Below are 21,428 nucleotides of genomic sequence, written 5' to 3'. Positions count from 1 at the left end.
ACATTCATTATTTTTAAACCCACCAAGTTTCATTAACATCTAAACTAAACGGATTCATGGACCAAATTGATTTCTGAAGCCTTTAAAGTACCGTCTATATTTCTTTGTTGAAGTTGCGCTGGGAGGAAAAGATAAGCTGGCAAGGGTTTCTCCAATGCCGTGATCTCTTTTCAAGTAAGAGATGTCATAACCTAAGAGAAAGTGACTTATTTGCATAAAATATTCCATAGTGAACTCAGTTGAAGAAGATTTTTAGAAAGCTCATTAGAGATTTTTTTTTCCTGTTAAAAATTACTTCTAATACCATCAGAGAAGATGAGGAACTGTCCTGTGAAAATGAAGTTAAGAAAAAAAAATGTCTATGAGTCTAAAATCAGAACAATAGATCACTGTTTAGATAAGGATCCCTCGTGACTATGAGCAGAAAAAGAAAAATCGGTGACCTTTAGATTAAAAAAAATAAAACCACACCACACATCTTGCTTTAAAATAAAACCAGAATTGTTCAAACTTAAGATCAGCTGACCACACTTTTTATTTTTGTTAAATATTTGAGCATCTCAGAAGTGCTTCACTCAGAGAACTGGATGTCATCTTTGTCTGAGCATCGGAAACGTTCTAACACTGATCTTTTTGGCTGGAGGACTCCATTCTCCCTCCTCCTATGATACAGGGTAATGACTCTGGACTGTTGATTGTCCATCCACAAGGGCCATCTGAGACAATGGAAGTCATGTCCAGCTCTTACCACCATATGGACTGTAGTCCACCAGGCTTCTCTGTCCATGGGATTCTCCAGGCAAGAACACTGGAGTGGGTTGCCATTTCCTTTTCCAAAGAATCTTCGTGACCCAGGGATTGAACCCAGGTCTCCTGCCTTGCAGGCAGATTCTTTACCACCTGAGCTGCGAGGGAAACCCATATCTGGTATACTGCTAAGTTGCTTCAGTCGTGTCCGACTCTGTGCCACGCCATAGACATCAGCCCATCAGGCTCCACTGTCCCTGGGATTCTCCAGGCAAGAACACTGGAGTGGGTTGCCATTGCCTTCTCCAATGCATGAAAGTGAAAAGTGAAAGTGAAGTTGCTCAGTCATGTTCAACTCCGCGACCCCATGGACTGCAGCCTACCAGGCTCCTCCAACCGTGGGATTTTTCAGGCAAGAGTGCTGGAGTGGGGTGCCATTGCCTTCTCCGCTGGTATACAATAGGTGCTTAATAACTGCAGTAACTCAGATTAGCCAAGAATCATATCACAGTTAACCTTTGCTGAGGTGGGATGAAATGCTCTGCTTGTGAAAGATTGACTCCAAAAAACTCAGAAGTGGCTCAAAAGCTGGAAAGGAACAGGGAGAAAATTGCTTCTAAATTACTGTTTCATCCTCTCTAACATCTTTCCCTGACTTCTGACTGTTTCTCAATAATTGCATTTTTCTAAATTAAGTCCTGGATCAACAGCACAGGTAACTAGCATGGCCATTAAATCAATGTTCCCAGAACTTGAGAGCTGGTGGCATAGAACAAACCACCCAGGACTAGGGGTCAGAGAGGATAAGTTTACAATTCAAGTTTGGTTCTCATCCTCTGGATGATCTGGGCAAATTACGGAACACTGTTGGGAACTGGTTTTCTCAGCTGTGAATAAGGCCAATGGTGCCTGATTGGTAGGGTAATTATGAAGGAGAGAGAATAATGACTGTAATAATAATGACACGTTAATACATGCTAGCTGCTATTATTATTGGTGGCGATTTAGTTGCTGTCATGTCTGACTCTGTGCGACCCTACGAACTGGAGCCCACCAGGTTCCTGCCCCTGGGATTCCCCAGGCAAGAACTGGAGTGGGTAGCCATTTCCATCTCCAGGGATCTTCCCGACCCAGGGCTGAACCCATGTCTCCTGCATTGGCAGGCAGGTTCTTTACTGACCGAACCGCCAGAGAAGCAGAAGCGTGCATTTACTGTGTTTTCACGGAGTATTTTATAATACTCCAACAAATAAGGATTCCCGCAGGGTGGTGAGACAGACTTTCAGGCTTTCAGTCATGGCTCCGTCACTTTCTAAGTAATTTTGTACACATTATGCAGCCTCTCTGTGATTCAATTTCCTCCTCTATACAACAGAAGTGATGATTAAGAGGCATTTGTGCCATGGACTTTTCACAAGGACTGAATGAGTTAGGACGCAAGTCTCAGGAAACTGAGTAAAATCTGGCATGTGATAACTTATGACCCATGTCTGCTATCATTACTTTATTTAAAACACAAAACAGTTGCTGCCATGCCCATGGCAGTTAAGGCCACCTCCTTCTTTGCCACAAAACCCTAGTTTTGTTCGGGTCACAATAAACCCAAGCCTGGGAAAACTGTGATTGGCCCGAGCTTCATGGTTATCCTGTTCTCCGTTGCCTGGTTACTCATGTTCCTACTCCTTAGAGCCAGAGGTGGCCATGTGGTCCAATCTGGACCAGTGAGATGCCAGAAATCCACTGGGGGCACTTCCGGGAATGAGCTTCCTCCTTGCTAAGAGAAGGCTCTTGAGGAAAGCCCTTTGTTCCTCTTCCCACACTTCCTCCCTCTGGACTCTGATGTGAGGCTATCCGTGCAGAGAGGTGGCAGCCATTTTGCTTCCATGAATTCCAGATGGGAGATGAAAACCAACCGATTGGTGCAGGGGAAGGGTAAGAGACACTCGACTCTTGAGGACACCACTGAGCAGACTTTTACCCTTTAAGCTTTTTACTATCAATAGATGTCATGGTTTAAGCTGCTACTTGATTGGGTTTACTTGTAACCCAAAGGAAGTCCCTGTGTAAGAAATGAGAGCCATATCTGTTGGACACGGCCCTAGACGCTAGGTGTTTCTCAGCCACCAGGGCTCAGAGCTGCTCGAGTGTTATCCTCTCACCCTGGAGAACCCTGGCCATAGTCAGGATTGTGCAGCCAATTACAACAGCGAGTCTGGAAGAAAATAGGAAAACGAGGGCTTGGACTTCATGTAAACTTGAAGGGCTGCTCGTGTTGAATGGAAATGGATTCTTTTGTGTTGGAAACACACAGAAATGGACAGGTCCCTGTGAATGGAAAAAAGAACCCTCTGAATGGCTTTCTTTTGCTCATTTCAGCAAATGAAAACAAAAGACTCCAGAGAAGCCTGCTCACAAAAGTGGAATTAATACCTGGGGAGCCAAGTAGAAAAGGGGGTGAAATAATGCTGTGGCCCCCCATGTCCAGAGATAATTTTCACTTTTGTGGGTTTTTTTTTTTTTTTTTTGTCTATTTTCTATCTTGCCCTTCTCTCCCCCTTAGGGCATAATCGGTAATGTTGCGGCCTATTCTGTCTAGTTTATTATGTGTAATTTATTTCTGAATCCCAGCCTCTGCTTGTTCTTCTGTGTGTAACAAGGTTAATGCCTTGTAATGATGCTTTTGCCAGTTCTGCTTTTCATGACAAAATCCAATCTTGATTTAGCTCTAAACCTTGTCTCCCCTTTGGGCTTTCTTGGTTCCCTCAGAGTTGTCACTCTGTGTCTCCTTCGTGCCATGTCTAACCACACGTCCCGCCTACACTTGAGCCTGCTCTCAGAGGGAAACCTTTTTCGGTTTGTCTCAAATGATGTTTGGGCTGAAAAAGAGAGTGCCTGGGCTTGACACACCAAAGTGGGACCAAGGCTACTGGGAAGGAATGTGCGCTTAAGCATATTCAGGAAATACTGGGCATATCATGAGGGAAACAGCTTGACCTTGTAGCTCCTTCGTATAATCTTTCAAGGACCATAAACATCCTCCAGTGTGCACTGCCCACCTCCAGGGGACACGCGCCTGTCTTCTAGGATGTGAACGGTACACTCTGGACTTGAGTACCAAGGGGCCCCGCCCCTACCACGTGGAAGATGATCTGACTCAGAATCACGCAGGATGCTCACAGCCCTGCTGCAGTTATTATGGGAACAGCTGGAGGAAATGCACTCAAACGTGGTCTCTCAACTGTTGGGGAAACAGAAAAAGTCTTTAATCCCCACAGTGCTGAAAAGATTCTCTTATTTTGGTTTTTCCCCTATGGGGCCAGGGCAAAAAAACAACTGGATGTCTAGGAACTTCTGCTCAGATGCTCAGTCATGTCCGACTCTTTTGCGATCCTATGGACTGTAGCCCACCAGGCTCCTCTGTCCATGGGCTTCTCCAAGCAAGAATACTGGAGTGGGTTGCCATTTCCTCCTCCGAGAACGATCCTGACCCAGGGATTGAACACACGTCTCCTGCACTAGCAGGCAGACTCTTCACTGCTGGGCCACACCTGGGAAGCCCAATGCCTCTCTGGCAGTAAATCTTGTACTTCGCTCCTCATTGGCATACACTCACCTGAAGCAGTTTCTTCATCATTACTTACCCAGGGGCCCACTTGCAGTTAGGAAACCTCAGCAGGAGCCCTATGCCCAAGATCTGGCCCTGCTCCATCTCTAACCTGCTGCTTGATTTGGGCAAGCCCCCAAACTGCAACAACTGAATCTGTAAAATGGACACAATAATACACATGTCCTGCCTATTAGCATTGTTGTGAAGCCCAAACGAAATCACATGTGTGAAAACAATTGGAAAACTATGTTCACCAAGTTAGAGAATGGAAAGAACTATTTACCCATGTTAGATAGTAATAGTCAGTTTTAAGCCAGCTTTTTCACTCTCCTCTTTCACCTTCATCAAGAGGCTCTTTAGAGAGCTAGTGGAGGTGATAGAATTGCAGCTGAGCTATTTAAGACCCTAAAAGATGATGCTGTTAAAATGCTGTACTCAATATGCCAGCAAATTTGGAAAACTCAGCAGTGGCCACAGGGCTGGAAAAGGTTAGTTTTCATTCCAATCCCTAAGAAGGCAATGCCAAAGAATGTTCAAACTATGGCACAATTGCACTCATCTCACACATTATCAAATCAATGCTCAAAATTCTCCATGTGAGGCTTCAATAGTATGTGAACCAAGAACTTCCAGATATTCAAGCTGGATTTAGAAAAGGCAGAGGAACCAGAAATCAAATTGCCAACATCTTCTGGATCATCAAAAAAGCAAGAGAGTTCCAGAAAAACATCTACTCCTGTTTTATTGACTATGTCAAAGCCTTTGATTGTGTGGATCCCAACAAACTGTGGAAAATTCTGAAAGAGATGGGAATACCAGACCACCTGACCGGCCTCCTGAGAAATCTGTATGCAGGTCAAGAAGCAACAGAACCAGACATGGAACCACGGACTGGTTCCAAATTGAGAATGTAGTCCGTCAAGGCTGTATATTGTCACCCTGCTTATTTAACTTATATGCAGAGTACATCATGAGAAATGCTGGGCTGGATGAAGCACAAGCTGGAATCAAGATAGCAGGGAGAAATATCAGTAACCTCAGATAGGCAGATTACGCCACCCTTGTGGCAGAAAGAGAAGGGAACTTAAGAACCTCTTGATGAAAGTGAAAGAGGAGAGTGAAAAAGTTGGCTTAAAACTCAACATTCAAAAACTAAGATCATGGCATCCGGTCCCATCACTTCATGACAAATAGATGGGGAAACAATGGAAAGAGTGAGAGACTTTTTTTTCTTGGGCTCCAAAATCACTGAAGATGGTGACTGCAGCCATGAAATTAAAAGACGTTTGATCCCTGGAAGAAAAGCTATGACAAACCTAGACAGCATATTAAAAAACATAGACATTACTTTGCCAACAAAGGTCCACCTAGTCAAAGCTATGGTTTTTCTGGGAATGCAAAGTAGGAAGTCAAGAAACACCTGGAGTAACAGGCAAATTTGGCCATGGAATATGGAATGAAGCAGGGCAAAGACTAACAGAGTTTTGCCAAGATAATGCACTGGTCACAGCAAACACCCTCTTCCAACAACACAAGAGAAGACTCTACACACATGGACATCACCAGATGGTCTATACTGAAATCAGATTGATTATATTCTCTGCAGCAAAAGATGGAGAAGCTCTATACAGTCAATAAAAACAAGACCAGGAACTGACTGTGGCTCAGATCATGAACTCCTTATTACCAAATTCAGACTGAAATTGAAGCAAGCAGGGAAAACCGCTAGACCATTCAGGTATGACCTAAATCAAATCCCTTATGATTACACAGTGAAAGTGAGAAATACATTTAAGGGCCTAGATCTGATAGATAGAGTGCCTGATGAACTATGGAATGAGGTTCGTGACATTATACAGGAGACAGGGATCAAGACCATCCCCATGGAAAAGAAATGCAAAAAAGCAAAATGGCTGTCTGGGGAGGCCTTACAAACAGCTGTGAAAAGAAGAGAGGCAAAAGCAAAGGAGAAAAGGAAAGATATAAGCATCTGAATGCAGAGTTCCAAAGAATAGCAAGAAGAGATAAGAAAGCCTTCTTCAGCGATCAATGCAAAGAAATAGAGGAAAACAACAGAATGGGAAAGACTAGAGATCTCTTCAAGAAAATTAGAGATATCAAGGGAACATTTCATGCAAAGATGGGCTCAATAAAGGACAGAAATGGTATGGACCTAACAGAAGCAGAAGATATTAAGAAGAGATGGCAAGAATACACAGAAGAACTGTACAAAAAGGATCTTCACGACCTGGATAATCACGATGGTGTGATCACTCATCTAGAACCAGACATCTTGGAATGTGAAGTCAAGTGGGCCTTAGAAAGCATCACTATGAACAAAGCTAGTGGAGGTGATGGAATTCCAGTTGAGCTATTTCAAATCCTGAAAGATGATGCTGTGAAAGTGCTGCACTCAATATGCCAACAAATTTGGAAAACTCAGCAGTGGCCACAGGACTGGAAAAGGTCAGTTTTCATTCCAATTCCAAAGAAAGGCAATGCCAAAGAGTGCTCAAACTACCGAACAATTGCACTCATCTCACACGCTAGTAAAGTAATGCTCAAAATTCTCCAAGCCAGGCTTCAGCAATACATGAACTGTGAACTTCCTGATGTTCAAGCTGGTTTTAGAAAAGGCAGAGGAATAAGAAATCAAATTGCCAACATCCGCTGGATCATGGAAAAAGCAAGATAGTTCCAGAAAAACATCTATTTCTGCTTTATTGACTATGCCAAAGCCTTTGACTGTGTGGATCACAATAAACTGTGGAAAATTCTGAAAGAGATGGGAATACCAGACCACCTAACCTGCCTCTTGAGAAACCCGTATGCAGGCCAGGAAGCAACAGTTAGAACTGGACATGGAACAACAGACTGGCTCAAAATAGGAAAAGGAGTACATCAAGGCTGTATATTGTCACCCTGCTTATTTAACTTATATCCAGAGTACATCATGAGAAACGCTGGACTGGAAGAAACACAAGCTGGAATCAAGATTGCCGGGAGAAATATCAATAACCTCAGATATGCAGATGACACCACCCTTATGGCAGAAAGTGAAGAGGAACTAAAAAGCCTCTTGATGAAAGTGAAAAAGGAGAGTGAAAGAGCTGGCTTAAAGCTCAACATTCAGAAAACGAAGATCGTGGCAGCCGGTCCCATCACTCCATGGGAAATAGATGGGGAAACAGTGTCAGACTTTATTTTTTGGGGCTCCAAAATCACTGCAGATGGTGATTGCAGCCATGAAATTAAAAGATGCTTACTCATTGGAAGAAAAGTTATGACCAACATAGATAGCATATTCAAAAGCAGAGATATTACTTTGCTGACTAAGGTCCGTCTAGTCAAGGCTATGGTTTTTCTAGTAGTCATGTATGGATGGGAGAGTTGGACTGTGAAGAAGGATGAGTGCCGAAGAATTGATGCTTTTGAACTGTGGTGTTGGAGAAGACTCTTGAGAGTCCCTTGAACTGCAAGGAGATCCAACCAGTCCATTCTGAAGGAGATCAAGCCTGGGATTTCTTTGGAAGGAATGATGCTAAAGCTGAAGCTCCAGTACTTTGGCCACCTCATGCGAAGAGTTGACTCATTGGAAAAGACTTTGATGCTGGGAGGGATTGGGGGCACGAGGAGAAGGAGATGACAGAGGATGAGATGGCTGGATGGCATCACTGACTGGATGGACGTGAGTCTGAGTGAACTCCAGGAGATGGTGATGGACAGGGAGGCCTGGCGTGCTGCGATTCATGGGGTCGCAGAGTCGGACACGACTGAGCGACTGAACTGAACTGAACATGTATGGATGTAAGAGTTGGACCATAAAGTAAGCTGAGAACCAAAGAATTGATGCTTTTGAACTGTGGTGTTGGAGAAGACTCTTGAGAGTCCCTTGGACTGCAAGGAGATCAAACCAGTCGATCCTAAAGGAAAGCAGTGCTGAATATTCATTGGAAGGACTGATGCAGAAGCTCCAATACTTTGACCACCTAATATGAAGAAGTGACTCATTGGAAAAGACCCTGATGCTAGGAAAGATCGACGGCAAGAGAAGGGGATGACAGAGGCTGAGATGGTTGGATAGTATCACCGACTTGATGGATGTGAGTTTGAGCAAGTTCCAGGAGTTGGTGATGGACAGGGAATCCTGGTGTGTTGCAGTCCATGGGGTCTCAGAGAGTTGGACATGACTGAGTGACTGAACTGGTCATCTGAAGGAAGAATTTACTTTTGAACTCAAAGGATCCAAAGGAAAAGTTCAAAGTGTGCAGGAGGAATGAAAGGGAAGTGTATGGACACACTTGGATATTTCATATCCACCTGCTTCACTCTCTCTAAGAACCAGAGTCCTCCAGCCCTGCAGCCCTCGTAGTGTTAGTCGCTCAGTCGTATTCGACTCCTTGCGACCCCATGGACTGGTTTGGGTTGCCATTCCCTTCTCCCATGGATCTTCCTGACCTAGGGATTTAACCCAGGTGTTCTGCATTGCAGGCAGGTTCTTTACCATCTGAGCCTGCCGGCTCCAGCCCTACAGCCAAAGTCTCACTATCCCAGGTTTATCCTTCTTTATTCCTGTTTTGTGCACCACCCCCATCTAAATCTCTATCCTTTCAGTCAATTATCTATGAAAAGACAACCTGACTCAAACAATTCACAAAAGTTTCTGAATGGCTGACAGTGTAAACAAATGCATTTCCCTAGATTCTTAGAGTTGGAAGAGACACAGTCCAACAACGTTTTCCATGAGGAAGCTACTGGGATTCTAAACGGGGTATTTTTTCACTGTGGGGGCTGGCCTCCATGATGCAGGATTTTTGACACCTGCCCATGTTATACCAGTACTGCCCTCACTCATTTTGACTACTGCAAAAGCTCCCTCCCCAAATTGCTAAATGCCCTCTAAATAAGTGGCATCATCTTCTTTGAGAACCAATGGACTCTGTCATAAGGTTTCAGAGTTGCTGCAAAATGGTTATTCAGACACTTCTTCCTTCCAACCCTCCTCCTCTCCTCCATCATGGTGAATGGCACCACCATCCATCCTCAGCTCCCCTCCATCACTCTCCACACCCAACACATGAACAATCTCAGCTGAATCTCCCAATCTTAAGTCTATCTTAAATTGCAACCCACTCCAGTATTCTTGCCTGGAGAATCCCATGGACGGAGGAGCCTGGTACTCTACAGTCCACGGGGTCGCAAAGAGTTGGACAAGACTGAGCGACTTCACTTTTTCTCCATCTCCATGGTCCCTACCCATCATCTCCCTCCTGATCTACTGCAAGAGCCTCCTGGTCTCTCTGTTTCAACCTATAATTTATTCTCTATCCAGTAGTCAGAGTGATCCTTTAAAATATAAAATAGGCTATGTTACTTCATTGCCTAAAATTCTTCAGTGGCTTACCATCACATTTAGAATTAAATCCAAATGCCTCCCCAGGTCCCACCTGATCTGGTCCCTGCTAACTTCTTAAAACTCAGCCCTTGTCATACCACTCTTTTCCTTCACTCTGCTTCAGTTTCCCCCCCTCCCCCCGCAGTGTCCTTCCTTCAGACACTTTAACATGTCCCCATCTTTCTGCCTCAAGGCCTTTGCACGTGCTATTTCTTCTAGTTCCCCTCTCTTCACTTCTTGCAGGCTGGTTTTTTTGAAAAACAACTTTCAGATTTCAAGTTCAATGTCACCTCCTTATGGTCATGTGACTATATATCGTCCTATCCCTATGCCAGTTGTTATTTTGAACTTTAACATTCCATTCATTTTATTGAAAATAATTATATTGCTTAAATTTTTAAATTCAATGTCTGTCTCCCAGTAGACTCTAAGCTCTACAATAGCTTATCTTACTCTACACTCCAAATGCAGCATATACCTCAGCATCTAGCATGTATCAAGTTGTTAATAAACATTTATTGAATGAATAAATAAATATACGGATCAATGTTTGAATGCTTTCAGTCAATATCTAGCCAGGCAACTCTGGTACATTGCTAAATAGGTCTAATCGTTACAAAAGTTCTTCTATTGAGGCAAAATTTGTTCCCTGCAAGCACTGGGCCTAGGTTCTGCCTGGGGAAACACCACCAAACTACCCCATATCACCTGCTTTCATGTATTGGGTTGGTCAAAAAGTTCGTTAAGTTTTCTTGTAAGATGAAAAACCTGAATGAGCTTTTTGGCCCACCAATACATTCATATCCGTAGTTCATTGATGCTGGAAGAGAGTTTCTGGGTCTTTTGCTATCTCTGTCTATAGACAGTCTACAGACTTGGTGTACTTAAAATGAGGCTCTAAGAACTAAACAAAATACATTTAGGTATTTTGGTATCCTCTAACCAAAGCAAAGAATAATAGCACTGTTCTTGCCCCATGATTAGAACAGCATAATTCATGAACATTGGGCTAACTTTAGAAATAACATAGTAGCAGCATGGACAAGTAGAAAGAAAGAGCAGGAGATTCAGGGTAAAAAATAAAAACACTTGGGTTTAAGTTCAAGCTCTATTGCTTATGAGCTGTCTCTAAGCAGTCATTTAACCTTTCTGAGGCTTCTCCACCCACCCACCTGCTCCATCAAGGCCATTGATAAAGCTTTTGGCTCTTAGCCAAGTGCTTGACCTGTAAAATACAGATGGGATTAAACCCCCTACTGTCAAAATAAGCCAATCAAATGAATTCTAAAACAAAATGCAACATTTTGCCATTGGTTTTCTGACACACATAGTAATAGAACGAGCGTCTGGAGTATGGGCTCCACTGACATCTGGTTCCTGCAAAGAATTTAGGGAATTCACGAAACTGGATGAGAAAAAAAAGAATCCTGTATTGTGAACTCTGACTGAAATTTAGTATTTCCTTTAATTATTAATGCAGGCCACAGTCATATTAACTGAACCTGTGACTTTGTCATCAAAAGAAATCAGATCTTTTCACATCATTTTATAGTCATTGCAGGTATCTCAAAATATCATTTGTGCTTATCTCTGCTTGGAAATGATGGCAGTTACTGCTGTTAGGTCTCACTATTTAATGTGTTAAGATATATTACTCTATCTCAAATTGGAAAAAAAAACATTTGGATATATCTGTAGATCAATATAATTGGTTCATTTTGCAGCTCTCTCTTTTTTCATGTGTTTAAAACCATGAGGCTTCCCCAGAGGTCCACAGCACAAGGGCTCCATGGGGCAAGGACCCCCGTATGGAGGGGCACAGAGATGCTGCTAAGCCCAGGAGACTGAGGCTGCTCTGGGTGTCCCAGGCCTGCGGAGGCCTCGGAGAAGCAAGGACCAGCACCTGGAATCCAACTTCTGAAATTGATCACTGATGGAAAAGGGGCCTCAGGAGGATGTCAGTGCAGAGTAATTAGGAACAGTTGATGGGTTAGAAGACATGCTTCTCAAGTGGACGCTTCCAAGACCAGGCTGGAGGGAAAGACCAGGAGTCAGGCCTCACTGGTGAGGGAGTCGCACAGAAATGCCCTTCCCTCTTGGCCACCTGGCTTTCATTCTTCCTATAAACACAGCTCCAGGGGCCTGGGCTTCTCTTGGAAGCTCTTACCTCTATAAGCTGTAATCACATCTTCTCCACCAGATGAAACCTCCTTTTCAGTTCAAATATTTATTGAGGGCCCACTGTGCCTTAGGTGGCATTCTCGATGCCTAGGAAGCACCGATGAGACACCCCTGGCTACTCCCCATTGGCACCATCGCCATGTTGAGCCCAGCACAGAGCCTGGCACACGGCAGGCTCTCCATTAGAGGCTGACAGAGTGGGCCTCACTTCATGGCCAGCTGAATGTTTAGTTGCCCTCTCTGGCAAGGAGGTCTCAAAGATATCTAAAAGCTATGACAATTAAACTAACTGGTCACCAATGCCTCTCAATTCAATATCTTGAAAAGCTATTTCACTTGATCCCTTGTCTCCGCCCACACTGCCACCTCTGTTCAGGTCTCCACCAGGCTCAGCTGGATTACCGCAACCCACGTGATCCATCTGTCTCCCTGCACTTCCACTGTGGCCACCACTCCAGACCAAGGCGACATCATCTCTCGCCTGGACTAATAAAGGAGCCTCTTGCCTCTTCTGGGGCCAATCTCTCATCCACGACCCACAGGGCAGCCATTATTTAGGAATTCAAATCCAGTCATTTCACTTCCCTTCAAAGGCTCTTCTAAGCTTTGAGGAAAAAAAAAATATAACCTCCTTCCCACAGCCTGCCAGGCCTACAGGGTCGGCTACTGCTTTCTTCCCCAACACTCTCCCCCCTCCACCTCCCTAAACCAACCACACTAGCCTTTTGTGCTTCAAAATGACTAAGTCATTTCCCCTTTTGAAGCTTTACTCTGCTCCCCACTCCCCATGGGAGACGCCTACAACTATCCTTTCTCATCTTCCTGGGGTTGACTAACTTCCTTAAAAAGAACTTTCCCCACCAGCTCAAATAACATGGCTCTATTACATCCTCAGCTTTTTCCTTCTCGTAGCTCCAGTCTCAGCCTGGGCCTCAGTTTCCTCATCTGTAAAATGGAAGTCACACTACCCATCTCACAAGGCTGGGGTGAGGGTTAAATGAGTTAATATTGGTAAAGTGCTTACTTAGAACAATACTTGGTGCAAAGCGAATGCTTTAGAAGGGCTAGCTATCATTTTACTGCAAAAAGAAGCTCTTTGTTTTCTGCCTATTTATTGTCTACTCTATACATCACTGATAGAAATATTTCACACAGTGCTTGACACAGAGTACAGACTCAAGAAGTATCTGATTGAACTAGTGACTGTCCTTCTAATCAACAGTTTTGCCTCTCGTCTCACCTCATTCATTCTTCTGAACAATTGCACTAAAACACAATCAGCTCACATCTACTTAGAGCCCTGCTTTAGTCCTCCCTAAACAGGGTGGTTGAGTCCTAGAAGAGGACTAGAAGCTCAGTAGAGTCCTAGAAGTTCCTTTGAGATGCTGCAGGGACCAGCAAGGGGTGGGGGAGGCTGAGTTGCAGGATTCTGGGAGTCTCCCCCAACCTCACCCCGCTTCACCCTGAGCCTCAGTACTTGGCAATGGCCTCACCCAGAACAGCAGGTCAAAGATGATTTGTTAGCCTTTTTCTCACACTGAGCTTCTGGTTTAAGATTTAGGAACCTGCTTTGTAAAGCCTGAAAACAACTGACCATCAGGATAAAATCCAGTCATCTTGGCCAGTCTCATTAAACCCTTCGCCATCTGGCCCTGCGTGCTCATTTCTGGACACTCCCCAGCGAGGGTGAGCTACCTGCGGTTCACAAGCTTATTCAACTTCCCGCTTGTGCACAAGCTGTGCCTTCTCTGGAACTCCCTTTCTGCCTCTTCTACTTGGCTTCAAGATACAGCTCCAATATCACCTCTCTAAAGCCTCCCCGGTTCTCCCACGTGAGTCTGATGCTCCTTCTTGGGGTTTCCACATCACCTTTTTGCTAAATTTCATACGCTGTCTTAGGGCAGTGCAAAGGTTTGTTCTGCTCTCACCCTTTCCATTATAGCAGGGGTGGGTAAACTACCAGCTGTGGACCAAACCGAGTAAGCTGCCTGCTTTTTGCAATGCGCCTCCCTCCCAAGCCAAGAATAGTTTCTACATTTTTTAAATGGCTGAAACAATCTAAAGAATAATATTTTATGACAAGTGAAAATTATACATGAAATTCAAATTTCCGTGTCCATAAAGTTTTATTGGAACATCGCCACGAGTGTTCCTTTATGCATTGTCTACGGCTGCAGTCACACTTCACTGGCAGTCGAGCAATTGCAGCAGAGACTGCACGTGGCAGGCAAAGCCTACGATATTGACAATCTTTACAGAAAAAGTTTGCTGACTTCTGCAGAAACGCACTGGCCAGAGTAGTGGAGTGGGGATTACTGGGGTCAAATCCTCTTTATGACTCCTCTGAGGAGACACTAAGTGTAACTATTGATCAGACAGTCAAACTCATCAACTATAGAAACTGTAAAACAAATCACAATTCTCTTTGGTTTTCTGACAGTATATAAATTAGTATTAATTTTCCATCTTGATGAAAATGCTAACAAAAACTATGAGCATAACTGATAAGTCTTAACCACTACCATGCCTCTAAGAGGCCTCCCTAGTGGTTCAGATGGTAAAGAATCTGCCTGCAATGCAGGAGACCTGGGCTTGGTCCCTGGGTCAGGAAGATCCCCTGGAGAAGGAAATGCAATCCCCTCCAGTATTTTTGCCTGGAGAATCCCTGGTGGGCTACAGTCCTCATGGGGTCACAGAGTCAGACACGACTGAGCAACTAACACTTAGCTCAGTGACTTTTTTCACCATGCCCCTGCTACCACAAACAGGTTAGATTCAGGATGCCTACAAACTGCCCCCAGCAACTGTGGGGGTTCTCAGAGCAGCCCTCAGTGATCATCAGCTAGGTGCCACCTCGTAGGTGCCTACCTCAGGGAAGGCAGAGGTGGGTCATGGAGAAGCCTGAAGGGAGGCAGAGACGGTTCCATGCCGCTGTAGTCAACATGGTAACCATGGCGTGGGTCTCCCTCCTTTGCATTCCGAGGCAACCTGCCTACACCACCTACTGGGGGCCATCACATGATGGTCTTCCTTCCTCTGACTGAACCAGGACTCAGTACTTGTCCCAACGGCAACAAACCCCTACCCTGAACTTGGGCTCATAATGGGGAGTCAAAGGATGGGTTGGACCCCATTCTATTTTCTGGTCATTTGAACTAAATACTATAGAAAGCTGTTGCCAGTTGGTAGCTGGTGCAGAAGGTTAAATGCTATTGGGAGGCAGAGTGGGGATCAGGTCAGACTGAGGCACATTCAGGTGAAGAGGGAGAGGGACAGATACTCGAGGAAGCCGAGGTGGTCATTCGGTAGCAGGACTGAGGGAAGCCGCCACCCTGTCAGGCTGACAATGAAACCTTCGAATGAGGATCCTTCACACTTTCTGCTGCTGAGCATCTTTCCGCTGCTCTGACTGCAGAAGCTTCCTCTCACTCCACACCATGCTAAGTTGCTCAGTTGTGTCCGACTCTGTACAACCCCATGGGCTGTAGCCTGCCAGGCTCCTCTGTCCCTGGGATTCTCCAGGCAAAAATACTGGAGGGAGTTGCCATGCCCTTCTCCAGGGGATCTTCCTGACCCAGGGGTCGAACCTGGGTCTCTTATGTCTCCTGCATTGGCAGGTGGGTTCTTTACCGTTCGTGGCACCTGGGAAGCCCACTGCCCCCCGCATCAGAGAGCCGCAGCCTGTTACTACTGAAAATCACGACAGTGATGAAGAAGATACATACATGGTGTTTACTCTAGGTCAGGTAGTGTTCTTACCCTATACATATGAAGTCATTAATCCGGACAAAAATCCTATGAAGCAAAAACGATCAATACTTCTAGGTAAACAAACAAGCACAGAAAGGTTAAATAATTTGCCCAAGGTCACACAACTGGGAAATGGCAGCTATGGCCCCTGTCTACCTGGATCCAGAGTCTGTGCAGGAGACCACCTCTCCTCTTCCTAGGCTTCCATGTAATCCCACATGTTCCTACCCACTAAATTCCCCATCTCCTTGTTGGAGCTTACTTATGTAGATCTTGGTTTCATGCAACCAACTGTGCCTAATTATAATAGAAATTGGTATCAAGATTGATGCTGTAAATAGTAGACCCTTAGAATTCTGGCGTGCAGCTTGGAAATCTCTAGAAATCTCCTCCTGCCCTGCCCACATCCTGGAATGAAATGCAAACAGACTGTTGCATGAAAGGGTGAAGGAGCTAACTAAACTATGACTTACAGGTTCTTAAGACTCAGACTCCAAACTCAAAAACAGGAAGACTTAGGAAGTTTTTTTAGGTATTTCTGTTGAGCAACTAGAAGAGGATAAGAAATATAAGGGGAGTGGGATGAGTTGGTTACTTTCTATGACCTGAAGTAAAACTGCAGTGAAAACGGGGGGCGGGGGCGGAGAACAAGTTCTTATCTCAGGTGTTTGAGCTGCTAGGGAAACTGTGATACCTTGCAGCTGTGGTTCTAAAACCTGAATGTAGAGTAGAATCACCTGGAGAGATTGTTAAAACACAGATTGCCCATCCCACGCCCTACTCTGAGATTCTGATTTAGTAAATCTGATGTGGGGGCCCAAGAATTTGCATTTCAAGTAAGTTCCCTGGTGATGCTGTTGCTGGTCCAGAGACTACACTTTGTGGATCACTGCCCAACAGCACAAAGCCCTCTCTTCTTGTCTCTGGAAGGCGTGAGCATGCCCATTATTAACTTATACCAAAAAAATGCCAACCAGGCTGGGTTTTTATGGTCAAAGTTAATGCTCAGGTTGGCAAGACCGTAAGCCTGGCAAGCCCAAAGAATGGGAATTTCTGGGGAAAGCCAGAGGAGTGGAGGATGTCAGGGAGGCTCGGACTAGAGAAGAAAGAGGCCCCAACACATTAGACATCAAGAAAAAGACAATAGTTAAGGGGGCATGAGGGCTTCCCAGGGGGCTCTGTGAGAAAGAATCCGCCTGCCAGTGCAGGAGATGCAACAGATGAGGGTTCAATCCCTGGGCTGGGAAGCCCCCCTGGAGGAGGAAATGGCAACTCACTCCAGTATTCTTGCCTGGAAAATTCCATGGACAGAGGAACCTGGTAGCCCAAGGAGTTGCAAAGAGTCAGACACGACTGAGCAACAGAGCACAGCATACATAAGGGAGCATGAGGTGGCCAGACTCAAGAAAGTGTGGCTGCTAAGGACAGAAGACATCCCCAACATGAGCCCCCAACCCCTCTCATTTATTAATTTAACAAATATTTCTTAAGTTACTATGCTAGGTACTCTGGCTTCAACAGAGAGCAAAATGTTACAAGGTTCCTGACCTCCTGGGGCTTGTATTTTAATTGTGGCTGCTAATAAAGACAAGAGTTCCTATAACCCAGATTTAACAGGCTGAGATCTTGGGATTGAGTTTATGAGCTAGCTCTTATGTCTGAAAACCAAATACTTAGAGCAGTCCTTAAAGGTCCTATATGTCTCTCTGAGGTTGTTGTTATAAGTCTGAATACAAAGAGTGCCAATGCTACCTAGAAACCGACCATTGAGGAACTCCAACCTCCTCAAAGCCTGAATTTCAGGTGCTCAAATATGCAGATCCAGAAACCCAGTTCACACTCAAGAATTCTCTGTTCTACTGTCTTAAGTCCAGCTTAAGTCAATCCTAAAGGAAAACCACTCAATCCTAAAGGAAATCAGTCCTGAGTATTCATTGGCAAGACTGATGCTGAGGCTGAAACTTCAACACTTTGGCCACCTGATGTGAAGAACTGACCCCTTGGAAAAGACCCTAACGCCGGGAGAGACTGACGGCAGGAGGAGAGGGGGACGGCAGAGGATGAGATGGTTGGATGGCATCACTGACTCGATGGACATGAGTTTGAGCAAGCTCTGGGAGCTGGTGATGGACAGAGAAGCCTGGAAGAGTCAGACGCGACTGAGAGACTGAATGGACTGAAGTCCAGCTTACAGCTGACCTCTGAGTAGCAGCAAGAGCCTAGCCTCCTCATGGAGGACAAGATTGACACCACAGTCCAATGTCTGTGATGCTGAACTGTTCACGGCTACGTGTTACAAGCTCAGGTCCTCAATGCTCGGTCATTTACCAGGTGTGGAAATTAACCAAAGCTCTCCAGGTCTCAATGCCTCATCATAAAATCGTAACAACAACTACGGTCCTTGCTGCATATGGGGCATTACAACCAACCAAATGTAAGGCATGTGAAGTGCTGAGCTCAAAGCCTGGCCATAGTAACATCTAACAGTAGCAGCTACGGCTGCTTTTTCCCTCTAAGTGGGTGTTGGCCTTTTTAAATCCCTGCTTGAATATCAGACGTAAGTATGGGGGTAAAATTCACCGCCTAGTCTATAGACTGCAAAGTGGCCAGACACGATCATAACAGAAACTAAAGGGGAAATAAACATCACAGGAAGGCTGTGGATTTTGAGGTCAATAAGGCTGCACTGCCGAGTGGCCCTGGGACATCACTTCTGCACACAGTAGCTAGAAGCGTCTTGGGTTACTGTCTGTTGGAGAGCATGTGAGGGTTTTGTGGTTGTCTGCATGACAAATAACTTATATCAGGCTTTGGAATTATGTGAGTGTGGAGGAAGGGGGTGTGTCTTCCTACAAGGAATAGAATGAAATAGAAGAGTCATTTCATTGGCCAACACAATAAGAAAACACACTACCCTTGGTGTCTACAGAGGCCACCATGTTTAAACCACAAGCAACCCCAGGACCCAGCCACAGTAGCCAAATAATCTGGACCAATCAGACTTCAAAACTCAGGTACACACACTTTTCTATCAGTGTATTGGTATGCCAAGGGTGGCAGGAGTTCAGAGATGAGAGGAAGTTAACTTGTACATAATTTAAAACATTCATTTTTATGTTGATCCAAGCACACAGATATGTTACGGAATAGAATGAAAAAAAAAAATCACATCAAGTTTTAAAAACACTTCAAGGGGTGTATCCTAGGGGAAGCTGGTTGCTGCCTCTAATTAGGGGAATTTGAAGGCAAAGTTTGAGAAGAACTAGAGTGGTGGAATGAATACAGAAGTAGATATTGCAAGACCTGGGTTTAAGCTGGAGGCTCTGATGCTTACTTCGTGTATTATCTTGAGCAAGTTGCTTTAGTGATCTCAAGCTTCCTCATCAGGTAAATGGGAAAGTTCCTCAGAGAAGCAACCTTCGAGTTGATGAGGGGCTCAAAAGAAGTAATATATGAGGAACTGCATACAAATACTGATTAGGATTATTAGAGAGGGTCTACAGAATCAGGCTGCCTGGGCACATTTGCAGGCTGGAGCTAACCTGCCATACTTGTGAAAGGGGACTCAAAGTTGGAGGCAAGACAGAAAAAAAAATCATGGCCCAGTGTGTGAACGGCTGAGGACGCAATCATTGCCCAAGCATCTCGTGAATGAATCCTTAGCGAGAGAAGCTGAAGGCAAGAGAATCAGCTCACAAGAGATCAGGAGAGAACCTAGACATGAGAAAACACAACCCAGTCATCCCCGTCACTTTCCTACCCACGGCTGACTGAAGATGGAAAGGAAGAGAGTCACACAGGGGGAGCAGGGGAAGGCAAGCCAGTCTATGCTTGTGCCTCGCTGCCTATGGATTACTACTACAATGCTGCGTCTGCTCTGGGGGAACCACTGTTAGAATCGACTGAGGCTCCCCCTAGAGTGGTTTTTCAAGTTTCGTCCGCTGTCGTAGGTACCTTGTAATTCAGCGTTGCTTTTCCAAAACACACTGAAAACCTGAAAATAAAATGCAGAACAAACGCAACCCAAATGACATCATTGTTCTGAGCGACAACTAGGGGCACACTGATCTCATAACCCCATTAAATGGGGTTGCCACCTGCTATTGTCCTTTCGATGGCAGATTCAGTGGCGCTGCCAGAGCACTGCCTGCACTAGCAGGCATCAAACAAATATCTGTTCAGCTATCTCATCTGCCTATTTAATAGGTTATAAAATTGTCAGCTTTTTCATCGAAACTACCGCCTTTCCCCCCTCCCCGTTCAAAGTCTCTCTTGAAATTCAATTCCATTAAGGCTTTTTAATACATACGAGCAGCAAGGAATTTACTTCCATATTTTTTTAAAAAAGGCAAAACTCCAAGTTCCCACCTGGGCAGCCCTGACAAGCTATTGTTTGAACTGGAGTACATTATTTAATTTGGATGACAAGCTCAGGGGGTAGAGACCCCGTCTTTCAGAAACTGCAGCTCTGAGCACACTGGGAGTTTTCAATAAATAACAGCAGCAAGACATGCTGTGGAGGGACCTAGTTTAATTATTTATTTTTCCAATTCCAGATTTTTGGCAGCATGTGTTTACCCCTTGCTTGATTTCTAAGGGGGCAGCTACCTCCCAGAAGTGCCCCACACAAAGATGGATAAGCAGCTCTCTGACTTTTCCTTCCCATCATCCCAGCGCAAGTAGGAACACCTGATCGAGCCAAAAACGTGGAATCTGAGTGCATTCAGGGTGCCTGCTGGGTTTGGAAGGGAACTAAGTCCTCCAGGACTCAATGGGTAGAGCGAGGCAGTCAAGAGAAATGTTTTGGCTCCCACACATCTACACAGCTGTCAGATGGCGGAGCTTGGATTTCCACTGTTATCACCTGCTGCGGGCCTCGGAGCTGTCTCGACATTGACCCGAGAGACCAAGTATGCCTAAAGCTGCACACTAAGTGCTATGTGGGGGTACTTTCAAGTCTTTCAACAGAGAAGTCAAAGATGGTGATTTTTGCCGAACTTGAACTCATAAGGATCTCATGAAGACAGATATTAAATATTAACTTATAATTGTATAGCCAGATGAAGTCATGTAGGAAGTATGCATTATATACATTTGCATAATGTATATAATGTAATAATTATAACAGTGACCAAATGAAGACATTATGTGTGTGCCCCAGCACACAAGTAGTGGGCAAGGAGGAGGAAGCAAATGACCATTCTAAGAGGCCTTGCAAAAAACCTGTTTTTTTTTTCCTTGCTGGGTAATAAGGCTAATATTTGGTAAGATGGGCTCTGCCTGGGTGAGGGTGGGAGTGTCTTTCCATACACTTCTCAATAGACCTTAGCGCCAATGTCCTCTCTATGCTTACACAACAAATGTATCAACACAGCACGTTTTTCCAAGTGAAGACTTCTCGCCTTGCTCTCTGACGCATTTTATACCAAAACAATGGCAACACCTGTAGCCGTTAATTCCTGCTCTTTGATTTCTGTCCAGTTATAAAGGAGGCGCTCAGCAGGCTCCCCTCTCAGGAGCCATATGTGGAGTTGATGTGCCAGCAGCCTTGGAAGGAAAAGAGCCTCGGAGAAGCGCACAATGGCTCCATAATCCCTATCCACTGGACCCTCTTGAACCGCGGCTTTCTTTCCCAGTCAAAGAAACGCCAGTTTCAAGAGTCAAGCTGTGGCTGTCCTGGGAACCCTGGGGGAGGTGGGGGGCTGGTGGTGAAAAACTCTGCCATTTGCCTGGGTGGGTGGTGCCCCT

The 21,428-nt window shown here is 44.9% G+C and overlaps 1 protein-coding gene across 1 annotated transcript in view; it reads right to left on the bottom strand.

The window, feature by feature from the left end:
- PLXNC1 (plexin C1) overlaps positions 1–21,428 on the bottom strand; it is a 155,525-nt gene that overhangs the window by 132,241 nt on the left and 1,856 nt on the right. The gene's annotated exons all lie outside the window — the stretch shown is intronic.

Source organism: Capra hircus, chromosome 5, assembly GCF_001704415.2.
Source record: "Capra hircus breed San Clemente chromosome 5, ASM170441v1, whole genome shotgun sequence".
Lineage (NCBI taxonomy): Eukaryota > Metazoa > Chordata > Mammalia > Artiodactyla > Bovidae > Capra > Capra hircus.
This window is presented reverse-complemented; position numbering and strand designations above follow the sequence as displayed.